This window comes from Acomys minous (genome assembly GCF_964271855.1).
Source record: "Acomys minous genome assembly, chromosome: 8".
Lineage (NCBI taxonomy): Eukaryota > Metazoa > Chordata > Mammalia > Rodentia > Muridae > Acomys > Acomys minous.
The window spans coordinates 45,250,642-45,262,936 of NC_140489.1; the positions used below are offsets into that span (position 1 = coordinate 45,250,642).

Here is a 12,295-nt window from a genome sequence, read left to right on the forward strand (position 1 = left end):
AAAAGCGAGGTACAATGGCATGCCTGTAACCCTAGCCCCTGAGATAGTTAACCAGGAGAATTACAATTTCAAAGCCTTTGTTAAGGAGAAGGAAGATGGGATTGGGAGGGGTGGGGAAGGGTAGGATGATAAAGCCTTGAGGAAACAAAGAGGGGCAAGAAGAGGAGGAAGAGAACAAGTAGAAATTTACTTTGTGAATACAAGGCCTGTGTATCCCCCAAGAGAGCCATTAAGTCTTACCACTGGGAAAATGAAGGCCCCCATATTCCAAACAGTGTGCAAGATTGGCTTTGGGAATCTACTGGTCTGCCATATATAGGAATAGTTTTACACGGCTCTTGGGTCTCACTTTCATACTCTGCTGCAGAAGTTTGGCCACTCAGAAACAATGCCACTCGGGTGGCATTGGCCTAATGGTACCTCAGTCAGGGACTAGCCAAGTTGGCAAATAGAATCCTTGTGCTATACCTAAACCTTTCAACAAACACAAAAACAAACCCAGGGCCTTTGGTGCCCTGTGACCTCCACAGGACAAGCTCTGACAGCACACTGAAGATTCAACCAAGTGGCACTTTGCCCTTCCTGGACTGGATGCCACTGCTTTTGAGTCACTCAGAACTCACTCTCTTGCACTGCCTCTGTGGTGTAGTTCTATATACAGTCCCTAAGTTTCTGCAGTAGAAAATCTCTGTTCTTGTCCTGGGGAATAGCAATGATGTTTTAATAAATATTTGGAATAAAGACTTCCCACACACAAATATTTTTTGTATTGTGAGATCCATGTTTATTGGTTTTTTTCCCCAATTATGATAGTTATTTGTGTTTTGTGCAAAGAATTTAGGAAATACTGTGGCTTAAGCTTTAAGATCATCCATAGGCCTACAAATCTCTCCATCCTTTTCATAGATTTAACATAATTAGCCCATGGCCCTTATGTGGTATCTTGTGAAGGGCATAACTTTAAAAAAAAAAAAGTCATCTCTTACAACATGAACTATTTCTAATTTTGAAGCACTATCAATAATTTTGTTATGCATCACACATCTACTTTTTTGTCTTTGTTTTTTAAGGTAGGGTCTCTGGTAGCCCCAGTAGCCTTGAGATCAACATGTAGCCAAAGAAGACCTTAAACTCTTGATCCCCCTGCTTCCACCTCCTAAATGCAGGGATGGCACACAATGTGCTACCACAGCAACTTATAATTATATCCTCTGAAGTAGAAATAGAGGGTAACAGCAAAATATTTCTATTTAAAAATCTAGGGGCTGGAGAGATGGCTCAAAGGTTAAGAACACTGCTTTTTCTTCCAAGGGTCCTGAGTTCAATTCCCAGCAACCACATGGTAGCTCACAACCATCTCTAATGAGATCTAGTGCCTCCTTCTGGTGTGCAGGTGTACGTGCAGGCAAAACGCTGTATACTTAGTAAAAATAAATAAATCTTAAAAAAAAAAAATCTGTTGCCCAAATACCCAAAAATTTGCTCTATTCCTTATAGATGCTATGGTTGGTGTGCCCTGCTACCTCATATATAGGTTTGGTGTCCTCTCCAAGAGAACTGAATCATGTCCCAGACCAATTAGAATGTAAATGAGTGGGTGAGAGAATAGTCAGGAAGGAATAGCTACCCAGGAGAAAGGAAAGAACTCCCTATTGTTGACTGGTCTCCTGGCCCTTCAGGCTGGGCTAGGTGTACTAGTCTGCTGTGGCTGGGAAACAAGGCACCATGGAGTGTTATTGGCACACACAGTCAACTCCTGTCTACACATCTGCCCTCCTGAGGGCTGTCGGCGAAGGCGAAGGTTTTGCCTTTTCTCCTTGGTTTATTGGTTACCACATCCTCTTCTTGTTTCATCCTAATGTCTTCCCTACTTGTGCATCTGTCTCCGTGGCCAAGGTCACTCCTTTTATAATGACTCTAGTTGTGTTTATTTTCTCGAACTTGGCTCCCTTTATTATTCAAGATCAAGGTCACTCTAAGACTTGAGTCGAGATTTGACCTCTAACGCCCAATAAGCCCACATCTTAATGGTATAGTCATCACAGATCTGAGAGCTGAAGAGTCCTGTCAGGAAGTCTGATACGAGCTAAAATCAGAAAGCAGCCACGTGAAACTTGTCACAGATAACACAGGCAGAAAACGCACGGCGTCCCGAGATGGCTTGGAATCTGGAAGCTGACTAAGAAGGGTTCAAAGGTGGAGGCCACTCCTCCGGGGACACAGTCCTGCTACCTCTGGTCAGGAGTCCCCAAATGAAGCTCAGCTGAGCTTCCCATGGTGAAAAGTCCCTGGCTGTACATTTTAAACAAACCATTCCAAGTTAGCTTTCAAAACATCCCCTGCCAAGGGGGTCGTACAATTTTCATTTTCTTTTCCTCTTCAAACATCTAGTCTCCGTGTCAGTGCGGGCTCCTTAACCCTAACATGGACAGTCTGTGTGAGGCAGAACTTGGCATACAAGTTAAAGATGGGCCAAGCTTTCCAGCTTTCAGAGGAGAGAAAGAGTTCTGTTTACATTTGTTTTGGTTAGTGTAATTCTCTTTGCTGGGGATTATCGGGGCAGATGGGTTCAGCTTTGTGCAGAAATGTTACAGTGTGTAGGATTTGTGTGAGAGCCATGTTTCACAGAGAGTTCCACTAGCATTTAGGCAGTGGATTTGAAGATTAGGGGTGACTTTAGTCCTGTCCTACATGAGAACCCAATGATGGGGAATTTCTCATGGAAAAGCCACACTTTAATACAATATGTCACAGCATATTATCATCGTGAGAGTATTTTCTCCTCACCAAACTGTGATTGTAACCTTTTCTCCTGGGATTGTCTATGCCCTCTCTCTGTGTCTCAAGCTCCTAAAATAATATTTTGGGTTGTCAGGAGACTAGCCATCCAGAGAAAGAGGAAGGGGCGGGTATTGGAATGCTTTATTCTGGCTCTGCCTGCCTGCCCAGGACAGGTTTTCTTCTCTGGGATTTATGTTGTTATTTTAGAAAATTACACTCATTTAAATCTAAACATGGTTAAATCAAGCAAAATACAACCTCATTACTTTTCACACACGTGAAACACTTATTTGGGATAACAGGGTCACCTCCCTCTTGACTTCTGCATGTATGTTAACTACATCTAAAGCTGCGCTACCTTTGGCAGTGAGCCCACCCACACTTGAGAGTCTGGTAGCTTTGAGTAAGGTCAGAACTAGGGTGGGAATTTCCCAAGAAAACTCAAATGGTCCAGAGATGAGCACAGGGTTTTAAAGAAAGTTTGATTGTGCCCTGGATTCATATTTCAGGAAGTTGTTTTTTTGGGTTTTGTTTGTTTGTTTGTTTGTTTTGTGTGTGTGTGTGTGTGTGTGTGTGTGTGTGTGTGTTTGAGACAAGATTTCTCTGTGTAGCCTTGGCCGTTCTAGAACTCTCTTTGTAGACCGGGCTGGCTTTGAACACACAGAGATCCACCTGCCTCTGCCTCCTGAGTGTTGGGATTAAAGGCATGGCTTCAGGAGGTCTTTTTGTAGCATAGATCCCCACTTAACATACTGCTAAGGGAGTCTCCTTCTCTTTGCACATTGGTGTGACTAGACCATTGGCTTATCAAGGCATTGGCCCATGAAGAGCTATTGTCAAATTTCAGGAGATTTGTGAAGCAGTTGCTAAGGAAAATCAAAATAAATAAACAGATAAATAAAGCAAGTAACCAAGTGGTAACTGCCCATAATCCCAGCACTTAAGAGGCAGAGGCAAGAAGGCTGAAAGTTTGAAGCCAGCTTGTGCTACATAGAAAGACCATGTCTTAGGCTGGGCGTGGTGGCGCACGCCTTTAATCCCAGCACTCGAGAGGCAGAGGCAGGCAGATCGCTGTGAGTTCGAGTCTAGGACAGCCAAGGCTACACAGAGAAACCTTGTCTCAAAAAACCAAAAAAAAAAAAAAAAAAAAAAAAAAAAAAAAAAGAAAAAGAAAGACCATGTCTTAAACAGAGGACATGGGAGGGAGGTGACATCTCTTTGATAGAATGTCTGCAAGGGCCCTGGTTTCACAGAGACGATGATGACAGCCAGGGAGAGCTTTTGTCCTGTCTTGTTTTGTTTTGTTTTCTCTTTCTTTTTCTTTTTCTTTGAGACAGAGTCTCTCTCTGTATAGCCCTGGCTGTCAGGGTACTCGATTTGTAGACCAAGCTGGTTCTCGAACTCATAGAGATCCACCTGCCTCTGCCTCCCGAGGGCTGGGATAACAAGTGTGGTACCTTGTTTTCTAGTTTGCTGTCCGTTGCTGCGCTAAACACTGTGACTAAAAGCAACTCGGGAAGGAAAGTGTTTATTTCAGTTGCAAGTTACAGTTCTTTCTTGAGAGACGCTAAGGGAGAAACTCAAGGCAGGAACTTGGAGCAGAGCCATGGAGGAACGCTACGTACCGTTAGGCTGCTGTCTAGCATCTGCTCAGCTACCTTTCTTACATAGCTCAGGACCCCTGCCCAGGTATGGCACTGCCCAAGTGGGCGGGGCCCAACCACATCAATCATCAAACATGGCTGTAGGCCAATCTACTCTGCGCAACCCCTCAACTAAGATTCCCTCTTTCCCAGGTGATTCTTTAGTCATAACTAACCAGAACATCCTGCAAAGCACAAAGACCTAGGTTCAATCCTTAGGACTTGACATCTCAAACAAAACATGCTTGTAGCCCAGCCCAGGGGAGGTAGGGTCACGCTGGTTCCTGGAGTTTGTTGTCTAGCATACTAATAATAAACATGGAAAACAGACATGATCCACTGACCTCCTTATACACATACACACTCATGCACACCCACCTGCATGCACACACATGCACCTGCATGCTGGTGAACAAAGGCACACACACACACACAATAATAATGATGATGATAATAGTTTCATATATCAAAAACAGAAGTGATAAATGCTCCTAAATTGTCACTTGACCATTGTTTCTACACTGAATGTTATCTATGTCTTTGTGGTTCCTTCTGAGTCAGACATGATGAAGAGAGAGTGCTGTGGCAGTCTCTTCCCAGGTCTACATCAGACTCTGTGGTGATAGGGACATCTGTGAATGCTACAAGTGAGGGTTCCTCCTCAGATTCAGCGTTAAGCATTGCTGGCTTCTGCGCCCCCAAGCTTCTAATGAAGACGGTAGGCGTCATCTAACTGCTATGCAGTAATCTGCATTCTTCTCCCGTGACTTCATTTTGCCGTTGATGTGCAGAAACGCAGATCCCAAGAATGTGTCATTGTGCGTGACACATGTGGACATAAGCAGGGGTGGCTTTAGAATATGTGCCCAGAAGAATCCAGTTCCTCATTGGATTTAGAAGATCAGAATTTTCTCAAAGGAAAAAACAAACAAACAAACAAACAAACAAACAAAAACAAAACAAAACCCAAGAACTTAGTGACAGTTTAGCAGAGGTTGATGCTTTCAAACCAGAGAGGAGAGAAGCCGGGGTGATGGAGGCATCAGATTAAATATGCGCGATATCTAAGCTGCAACGAACACACAGCAGCTCCACGTCCTTAGAAATGTTTTCATACAAATGCTAACAAAGACCATGAAGAGCTTTATGGAATGAAACTCTTCCACAGAAAGGACTGTTGTTTATTCTGGGCAGAGTAGTTATCCTGAGTAATAAAGCAACTTTACAAGAAGCTGAGTCTATTCAAGGGTGAGGTGCTGTCACCTACCTACCTGTCGGTCCCCCTGTCGATGTATCTATGCCTCATCCATTTTAGTTTCTATCCCAAAATTGATTTTTTTTTTCTCCTTCAAATCCATTTTGGCCCTATTTCCCCTGTTTGTATTATTTCCCTTCTTTCTTCTTTCTTCTTAAAAAAAAAAAAAGTAAAAATAACAAATCAACGTTTTAAATGGTGGTGAAGTTCCCAGGCCAGACTGAAAAAGCAGAGCTATCCCAGACCAGAATGGAACTGTTTGCATTGACTTGGTTACCTTGGGAGTCGGGTTGGCAGGGACAAATATGTCCTCGAAGGAATGAAAGGTCAATGGGAGGACCTTGGGTAGGTCCGCCCTCACTTGAGACCATATCTGGTGCCCTAGGGAAACTTCAGCCAGGTCTAGCTTGCCTTCATCATCTCTCTCACCTGTCTTTTGGCTTATTTTCTCAGTATCTGTCAGCATGGTTGGAAGCCAAGGAAATGGCTACTTGGCCCTTGGATTCTATTCTTTTCCTTCTTAGAGACCTTCTGTCCCGGCCCTGGGGGTCCTTCACCACAGCCCCCTGCAGGTCTGGCCTCATTTTGGAACTACTCTACCCCAAGGTTTCCAAAGTGCTTGCTCCTTCCCCCCTCAAATCACAGCTCAGCTCCCCATTTTTCTAATACAGCCCATCTCAGGCATCACTGAACAAATTTATACCAATGTTTGAATGACAACTGCCTAGTTTTCCAGAACCATTTGATTTTTTTTTTAAGGAATATTGAAATACAAATTGTCTTTAATTGACAATATGACAGGAGCATTTTAAACACTTCAGAGGCTTGTGCAGCTGTTAGGGCAGGTCATCTTTGTATCTATGCCATCACTGTGTTATTTTATTCTCCCCCCTTTCTTGTCTTAGCTCTTCCACGTAATGTCGGTCTCTTCACTACAGATTGTATTGGTTTAATATTGTGTCCCTGTGCGCGGGTGAGCATGTGCATGCATGTGTGTGCATGCGTATGTGTGTGTGTGTGTGTGTGTGTGTGTGTGTGTGTGTGTGTGTAAGAGAGAGAGGGGAGGGTAAGTGTGGGGGCATGTGTGCACTGACAGTCAAAGTGTCCTTTTGTGAAGTGGGTTTTCTCCTTCCACCCTCAGGTTCTGTAGACTGAACTGAGGTTGCCCAGATAACTCGGTATGCAACTTTATCTGTTGAGCCTTGTTATTTTGTTTGTTTTTATTTTTTAAAGTTGTTATATGCATCATCATTTTGCTTACAAGTATATGTGTGTACCACATGTATGTCAGAATAAGGGTGTTGGATCCCTGAGAACTAGAGTAATTAATGGTTGTAAACCAATATGTGGTTGCTGGGGGTAGAACCCTAGTACCCTTCAAGAACAAGTGAACTTAACCTCTAAACTGTTTCTTCAGCCCCAATTTACATGTCATTTACATATTTTGTGGCTTTTTTTTTTTAATTAGATACTCGTGGGTTGAACTATTGGGTCCTCTGCAACAAGTACTCTTAAACACTGCCTAGCCATCTCTCCAGCTCTGAGCCTCATTTTTTTCAAAAAGGATCTCACTGTGTAGCCCAGGCTGGCCTGGCACTTGAGGATTTATTCCTGTATCCCAGGGTTATAGGAATGTGCCACTCTCACTGGCTGTTAAATCTCTAAGTGCACCTTTGTAATGAAATGTGTCAAGACCTTGCTGAGCATTGCAAATGAAATATTGTGATATTTCCCTAGAATATTACACTATAATGTTCATCTTTTTATTATGTTTTGTTTCATGGACATTAAAAAAAAGCCCTCAAAGCATTTTGGGGGGCGGGAATATTGGCACATGGAGAAATGAAGAAAGTGCAGCAGAGGTACTCTTTTAGAGACTTGCTAACTCCTTCAAAATGTATTTGTGATTTTTTTTTTTAATTCCTCCCTTTGACCTACAGGTTTTCTATAACAGGCAAAAGCTGGATTTTAGCTAATCCTTGTTTTGATAATAGCCCCCTGGTACAAGTAACCCTAGAAGAAATATTTCAAAATTAAATATTATAATCCCATAAGCCTTTTCAGGCTTATACCTTAGAATCTCCATAGTCCCCACAAAGAGTTCTTGTAGGAGCCCCAAAGCTCCTGGCCACAAAAGATGGCTTAGGACAAATTGTGTGTGTACATACAAAAGCTGGAGGCAGGTTTCAGATGTACGCTCAGCCTACGGATCGCTGAGTGAGGACAGTGCATACAAAGAGTCATAACAGGTTGTAGCGCTGCCCAGTCCAGAGAACATCTTACTGGGCCCCACAATCCATTTTCAAGGGCAGAGGATACAGCTCAGCTGGCAGAGTGCTTGTCAAAACTGCACAAAGGCTGAGTTCAGTCCCAAGCACTGCTTAAGACGACAGGTGTGGTGATGCAAGTCTGTGATCCCAGCACTCCAGAGGTAGAGGCAGGAGAATCATAAGTTTAAAGTCATCCCTCGCTGCACAGCAAGCTAAGCCTGACACACTCGAGACCTAATCTAAAGACAAAGGAATCTACATTCACATCTGAAACTCTTTCTGTGCAGATTTCCCTTCACAGACCAAGGTCTCCCTGTGACGAATATTGAATGTATACGGTCTACTTACGATTTTAATTTCATTGCTCTCCTTTCTTTAAGGAAATCCACTCCAAGTTTTCTGCAAAGCATAGTGTCTGTGATACTGAGGTCCCTTTAGCAGTACTGTCCAGTGGTAGCCATAGCTCTACTGTCTTACCTAGGCCAGCCTTCACTCTTTAGTAACGTGATCATCAATTAGTGATAACAGTCCATCCACAAACATAAACACGAATGAAAATACGCAAACGCTGATAGACAGCTGCCAGGTGTGGCCAGCAGAAGGAAGCTGGCGTTGCTGGGAAAGGCTGTGGATCATCTCTGAAGGATGCTAGACCCACTTGCTCCATAGTGGGCAAGCTGCCATGCAAAAGCATAGGTGAAAATACAGCACCGACCTTGAGGGACTGAGAGACTAAGGAGCTCAAAATAAGAAAACACCTCTCCTTACATCACAGGGAATCTCAACAGAGAAAGGGAGAGAAATCTCAGCCACCGTCCTGTTTAAAATAGATTGAAAGACACTGGCTTTTGGCTTGGTGGCACCTGCTCCCGTGCCATTCAGAGAGCATGACTGTCAGACAGAAATACAAGCTAAGCCGGTGCCTGTGTGCTTCGAGGCTTCTGCATAGCCACATCTAAGCCAGTGCAAAGGGAGCGAATGGGGTGGGGGGTGGGGGGTGGGGGGAGGGGACTGCGGCAGGGGATGGTTGGACAGAGGACACTGGACTGAGGTTAGGAGCAAGGAACTCTGGTATGCCACAGCAGAGTGGTGATAGACAGTCATGTGCTATGAGTCACAAACGGCCAGAGGAAAGAATTTTCACCATAAAAAAAATTATATAGGGACTTGGGAGATGGCTCAGAGGGTAAAGTACTTCTTGAACAAGATTGACAGCCTGGGTTTAATCTCCTGAGCCCTCACAGAGGCGGGTGGAGAGAACCAACTCTACAAAATTGTCCTGTGACATACCCGATTCATACATACGTCACAATCACGCACACAGTAAAGATTAAGGAACTTTTTTTTTTTTAAAGAAAAGGAATAATATGTGTTTTAAGAGACGCCAGACAGCCTATACATACAGGAAAACATTATGTGGCAGGCCATTAATGTGTAAAATGTTTATGTGTTTATAAATTAAAGTTTGTCTGTTTGTTTTGAAGCTAAGGGGCGAGAGAGATGGGTCAGCATTAACAGTGCCGGCTGCTCTTGCTGAGGTTTTCAGTTCGGTTCTCAGCTCTCGTGTAACAGCTCACAACTGTCTGTAACTTCAGTTCCAGGGGATCTGACATCTTCCAGGCGCCGCAGGTATTGAGTATACTGATGTTCTTATATGCACTCAGGAAAAATGTTGGTGCACACAAAATAGAAATAAGTATAATCTTAAAATCTAATATTGCTGAGCTGGGCGTGGTGACACTTGGGAGGCAGAGGCAGGCAGATTCCTGTGAGTTCAAGGCCAGCCTGGTCTACAAAGTAAGTCCAGGACAGCCAAAGGCTACACAGAGAAACCCTGTCTCAAAAAAAAAAAAAAAAAAAGAGAGAGAGAGAGAGAGAGAGAAAGAAAGAAAGAAAGAAAGAAAGAAAGAAAGAAAAAACTCAGCAAATATATATGTAAAAAAAAAATAAGGTCTGCCCTATTATTAAATTGGTTTTGTTTTAAAATAGATATAATTAAAATAAACTAATAATTTAATCTGGAAAAAGTACATACAGGAGAAATCAACTTTAACATATTTCAATTAACCATATATATGATATTATTTTAAAGTACAATTTAAAAATTAGTAATTAGATGATTTGCACTTTTTTCCTACAAAGTCATTAAAATTAGTACATATTTTGCACTTACAGCATATCACAGTACGGACTAACCTTATTTAAGGGATTAATACCTACATGAGGCCAGTATTACCATGGGCGTCGGTTCAACTCGAGGGTTCTCTGTGTGCTACAATGCAGACTTACTGAAGATCTGTGAGGTGTTTCACGTTCTTATTCCATTATCACCTGCCACACAGAAACTGGTTGCAGATAGGAAGGCAGCGTTTTCTTTACAATGAAAAGCTTTTCGGTTTTCCAAGGATTGGTCAGGCAACGCTTGCTGTCATCTGAGGAATTTAGGGACCGAACGGAGTCTTTTGTCAAACACAGGCTTTCCTCGTGACGGACCAGGAGCATTCTTTGCCTTCTGGGGAGTTTGGTTTATCTTCTCGGATGCTTGGCTTCCATTTGGGAGGCCTGGGCCTGGCTCTTTGCTCTGTCTTCTCTGTGGTCTGGATTGAAAGGAATTCTGCGGCCCGAGCCAGCCTTCTTATCTGGGACCACCTGAAGTCACGCTCCCTGAAAGCATTTCCTTCTGCCTCGGCTCCACGGTGGTGGCTCTTCCTCGTCTTCCTCAGGAGTGGAAGCGAGAACAATAGGTTCCGTCTCTCTGGTGTTTAGACTTTCTCGAGGCCGACTCCCTGGCACCATTGTGTCCCACACTCCGTAATCTGCAAAGACTGGGTCTTCAAGGAGGACCCGACTGAAAAATCCGAAGAAATCACAGAGGTCTGTCTCTGGCAGAGGTTTTCCACATTTCAGTATGCAAAGGGGTCTCCGAGGGCCCCAACACTGAGGACCAACCTTAGTGGGGAGCTCCGTTTTCCAAATGAATGAATTAGTTAGTTAATTACATTTATTTCCCGAGACAGGATCTTGTTATGTAGCTCATAACACGAGTCGTGAACACGAGTGTCCTGGTTTTCTGTTTGCTTGCTTGTTTGTTTTGTGCTAGAGTCACTTAGGAGGAGGGAACTCAGTGGAGCAAACGCCTGCATCAGATTGGCCTGTAGGCAAGCTTGCTAGGCATTTTCTTCACAAATGATTGCTGTGGGAGAGGCCACTCTGGGTGGTGCCACTGGGTACCAGGGAAGGTGCTCTTGAGTGAGGAAGCCAGTAAGCAGCATTCCTCCATGGCCTCTCATCAATCCTGCCCTGTATCCCTTAATGATGGCAAACTGTGAAGTGAGTTAAACTTTTTCCTTCCACAAGTAGTTTTTGGTTCTAGTCTTTGTCACAGCAATAGAAACATAACAGGACACTGTTTATTCTGTGTAACACAGGTACCCTTAACTTCATGATCTTTCTACATTAGCTTTCCAAGTGCCAGGCTTACAGGCGTGCACTGCCATGCCCATAGGAGCAGCAACAACTATTTCCTACTCTCCTCTTCCTCCTCTTTCTTCTTCCTCTTTCATCATCATCATCATCATCATCATCAGCAGCAGCAGCAGCAGCAGCAGCAGTTTTTTGAGTCAGGGTCTCACTGTGTAGCCCAGACTGTCCTGGGACTCGCTATGCCGGTAAGTCTGCCCTCAAATTCACAGAGATCCCTCTGCCTCTGGCTCCTGAGTACTGGGATTAAAAGTGTGTGCCACCACACCTGAAACGAAGGTTTGTTTGTTTTTGTTTTAACAAGCACTTCTGCTGATCCTGAGCCAGGTGGCCTTCCTCTTTACAGTTCAGAAATGCTAGTGAGGGTTGGAACCCAGGTTCCCAGACATCGAGTTCATAGCTTTGTGCCTAGCCTTGCTTACCACAAACTTGTGTTCAGTTTCTTTTGTGCATTTGAGGGTTTGGCCGGGCAACATGACATCCGGAGTGTCTGTTTGTGGGAAGGAAGAGCTTCTGGGCAAGTGTTTATAAAATGGGAGCAGTGTGGATGCTGAATGCAAACACTAGCACCACCAGGGGACGTGAGCCTTGCTACTGACCTTTCTTTTCTACACACGCACACTTGCTCATATTTTATCTTTTATTTTTTAAGTCATTTTTTATTTTTACTTTGCTCATTAACTTTATTTTTAAGTGGTAAGGATTTCTTTAGATAAGTAGGACAATACAGATAAACAGAAAGTTACCCATAAACTGATTCCTCAGAAATCCTCACTTTTTAATGATTCCATAACATAACTATTTGTATCTGCTGTACTTAAAACATCTCTATTTTGCTTTTTAAATTGTGTGTGGGGGACATATGC

The 12,295-nt window shown here is 43.5% G+C and overlaps 1 protein-coding gene across 1 annotated transcript in view; it reads right to left on the reverse strand.

The window, feature by feature from the left end:
* DAAM1 (dishevelled associated activator of morphogenesis 1) overlaps positions 1-10,550 on the reverse strand; it is a 179,920-nt gene extending 169,370 nt beyond the window's left edge. Inside the window, exon 1 of the mRNA XM_084792141.1 lies at positions 10,170-10,550. The gene's annotated coding sequence lies outside the window, so the exon portion shown is untranslated. The remainder of the gene's footprint in view (positions 1-10,169) is intronic.
* Between the last annotated feature and the right edge of the window lie 1,745 nt (positions 10,551-12,295).